The following is a 4,286-nucleotide window of genomic DNA, read 5'->3' as shown; positions in this document are numbered from 1 at the left end:
GTAGTGAGCATGTCATTTGTCCATATCGAAGTATACTCCCCATCAACTAGATACTAATGAGACAGCCATGTTTGAAATCTTTGGTCCTTCTTATTGATAACTACTTCCGATATTTCATGTAAAATACCGCTGGATACGGTGTTACAAGCTCGCGCAATCGTGTAGTGTCCGCTGCGTGTACGTAGTCCATGTGTGCCGCATGCGTGAACAATGAATGCAATCATAACCTCACACACACTCAACATCACACACAATCACCAGCACAGCACACAACATCACACACAACACACACAGCCACATTCACGCACACACGCACCACACGAGGGCGGTACGCCCTGCCGCGCACGGCAGCCACACGGCATACGCCCACGCACACACGCACGCACGCACCGCACGCACACACAACACAACAGCGCAACTATGCGTACATAACACAGCCACACGCACACAGGCTCACCCACCCACACACACTCACACACACACACACACACACACACATACACACACGACATTGCCACACACACACCCACACACACTACAACACACACACACACACACAGCGCACAAAAGGGGGAGAGATAGAGGAGAGAGAGAGAGAAGAGGAGAGGAGTTTTTATTAAGAGAGAGAGAGAGAGATGAGAGAGAGAGAGAGAGGGGAGAGAAGAGAGCGAGGGGCGGGAGGGGAGAGAAAGAGATAAAGAAGGCGAGAGAGACCAGAGAGAGAGAGAGAAAAAGAAGGAGAGAGAGAGAGAGCCCGAGCCGAGACGAGAGAGAGAGAGAAGAATGAGACGAGAAGAGATTGAAGAGAGAGAGAGAGATAAGAGAGAGAGGAACTCCCCCCGGGCCACACACACACACGGGGTGGTAGACCAGTAGTGTGTTTTGCGAGCTGTGGCGGCCGACACGCAGTAAGTACAGAGAAAGTTTGAGGTTGCACTGGCAACACGTACGTCTTCTGCAGCTTCGCTCGGCAATTGTCGTAGTCTCCATCGAGCGGACGCGGTTCCTGTGCCGAAGGCAACATGATGAAATACGCAGTCTACAAGCAGCTAGGAGGAAAAGACGTGGACGGACTGCTAACGTGGGACTCGTAGGGCGAGGCCAAGTGAGCAAATAGCGAATCCGAAGTCTCGCATCATTAATTAACTAATAGAGTAAACATCATAATAATATTAGTAGTATATGGAGCAAAGTGAATAAACAAACAAAGAAAGCATAATATATATAGTAATAAATAAATAAATAAATACGTGATAAATAATGAAATTATTTATTATTATATTCAAAATAATTTAGTTAAATAATATAATATAAAGTAATAGAATGCCAATTTTTGAAAGCTAACAGGCGAGAGTGCGGTTATATATATATACTGGATATTCTGTCCCACTTATATAAGCTGTTCGATTAAGTTCTCGACTAAGTCGGATGCTATATTCTGATTCTAGTAGGTAGTTGGAGGATTTACAACATCCGAAGAGCATTACAAAAATCCATCGATCCCGGAAAGATATCTCATCGGGGCTGGGTGAGTGTAGAGAAGCTATAGTCGAAGGCATGCCAAGAACTCAACATAAAGTACGAAAGCTCATGTTCATTACGAGATTCGAAATTGATTAAATATCGGAGGAATAATGAATAATTAATGCTAGATAGATTAGATAGATGAGATTGAAAGTAGATAGCGAGTGAAGTAAGTCTATTGAAAAATATGCTAATAATCAATAAAATAGTAGCATAGATAATAATCTATATTATTCACTCCGATTATTGTTGTGTGTGTGTGTTGATGTGTGTGTGTGTGGTTGTTTGCTGTGTGTGCGTGTGTGTGTGTGTACGCGTGTGTTGTGTGTGTGTGTGTGTGGTGTGTGTGTGTGTGTGTGTGTTGTTTGTGGTGCGTGTGTGTGTGGTTGTGTGTGTGTGTGGTTGTGCTGTGTGTGTGTGTGTGTGTGTGTGTGTTGTGGTGTTGTGCGTTGTGGGTGCGCGCGCGCGTGTGTTGGTGTGTTATTAATATGCGTGTGAGTAGCGTGCGCGCGCGCGTGTGTGTGCGTGTGGGTGTGGCGATATTATAAGCGTATGTGTGACGGTGCGCGCGCGCGGTGTGGTGCTGCGTGTGCGTGTTGTGTGTGTGTGATGTATGTTGTGTGTGTGTGTGTGTGTGGTGTGTGTGGTGCGTCGCGCGTCTGTGTGTCGTGTGGCGTTGTGTGTGTGTGTGTTGTGCGCGCGTGGCCGTGTGTGCGCGTGTGCGTTTGTGTTGCTGTGTATGTGTGTTGTGTTTGTGTGTTTGTGTGTGTATGTGTGTGTGTGTGTGTGTTTTGTCGTTGCGCGCTCGCGTGTGTGTTTGTGTGTGTGTGTGTGTGATGTGATGTGTGTGTCGTGTGTGTGGTGTGTGTGTGTGTGCGTGCGCGTACCCTGTTGTGTTATTACCATTACATACATGACATTACTGTTAGCATTTACGCAACATTTTGCGGCATTGTGTTTGCAGTCATACGGTGGATTATCACGGCTAAAGGTTACTGAGTCACAGGAACTGAAGCATAGGATCTTCAGGTGTTCAAGTGTGGCGCATATGGCTGTAGCGCCCCATCCAAAGCTTGGAGGTCGTTTGTACGTAGAGGCGGCCTTGTTCACGCATTTTATTCACAGAGTTAGTTAAGGTTCTGGTCACTGTTTATCATGATGGTTTACGTTATGAACACGTCTATAACACATGCGGTATGCAGAAATACTTAGCCGAATTTACCGTAGATCGCTTCTCACTTTGCGAGAAGGTGCGTAGGGGCCATACGTGAAACAGTCAGTAGAGCCTGTCGCGACTAACATAGGCAATAGTTTAATACGCATACTCTATGTTTTATACTAATATATGATATTACTATACTATACTACATATACGGGTGTATATTTCGATTACTTTTAATCGCTCCATGTTGATTTACCGATATCTTGACAACATGGGCGCTGATTAAGAACGGATATGTCGACAATTCATATTACAGATTCAGTTTATTAAGTTTCGGAGAGGTATATGGGATCACCCCGAGGTCTACAGACAATTAATGCGGCCTATCAGGTACATGAATAGGCAATGTTTACCAACCTTACCATACAAATGAGGACAACGCGAAGGCTGAACATACATTAGAAATTCCATTAATGAAATTATGATTAATTCAATATAAGTATGATAATTCATTATAATTTAATGATAATTCAATTATAATTATGATAATTTATTATAATAATGATAATTCATTATATGATTATGATAATTAATTACAATTATGATAATTCATATAATTATGATAATTCATTCTAATTATGATAATTAAATTAATTAATAATTTAATTGGAATTATAAGGAATTCCGTAATACGAATAATTAACTGCAGTTGGGGAACTTCATCATGCACAAATATAGACTATCCATCAATGTTTACAACTTAACATTCAAATCAGCAAACCTGTATAGCAATCAATAGAAAATGTTTACCAGCTTGTTAATATAATAGTTTCGAGGACAACGCAAGCGTAGAAATTGTATATCCGCTTTGTCGTGTTCTGTATGTTAATGTGTAGTCCGTGAATTCCTTTAGGTATTCATGATGAATAAACTTTTTAAGTCAGCCAAGATAGAAAAACATTTGTGTTACTCTTAAGTCTAATCTCTGCTCGAACGTATAACAATAAGACCGAAATACATGAAGTTCTGGATCTATAATATATAATATATACTATACTCATTTACATTTGATTACTATTTAATATATCAATGACTCGAGATAGGCAAAAATGAAATACATATAGTAGTAATTTTAATCTATAAGCCGATATTTTATCCTTTCAAACAAATACGAAACGTGACATACCATCAGTCGACATCAAGTAATTGGGCGGCATCGCTTGTAGAACTTGAAGACCAGGACTTCTTGCTGGAGCAGCGTGAGAGAGACTGTCAACGTTCCTATCACAGCACAGCTGTACTGATGCGAACACTGCAAAGACAAGGACATACAGTTCAAAGCTATGGTAGGTAATGCTAAACCTGTTAAGGACATACAGTTTAAAGCTGTGGTAGGTAATTCTAAACCTATTGTAAGGACATACAGTTCAAAGCTATGGTAGATAATGCTAAACCTGTGTAAGGACATACAGTTCAAAGAAGCTGTGTAGGTAATGCTAAATGGCCTGTGTAGGGGCATACAGTTTCAAGGAAGCTATGGTCGATAATGCTAAAACCTATGTAGGTACTATACATTCAAGAGCTGTGTAGGTAATGCAAA

The sequence above is a fragment of the Priapulus caudatus genome, unplaced genomic scaffold (genome assembly GCF_000485595.1).
Source record: "Priapulus caudatus unplaced genomic scaffold, Priapulus_caudatus-5.0.1 Scaffold2139, whole genome shotgun sequence".
Lineage (NCBI taxonomy): Eukaryota > Metazoa > Priapulida > Priapulimorpha > Priapulimorphida > Priapulidae > Priapulus > Priapulus caudatus.
The sequence above is the reverse complement of the archived record's forward strand: the minus strand, read 5'-3'. Positions refer to the sequence as shown.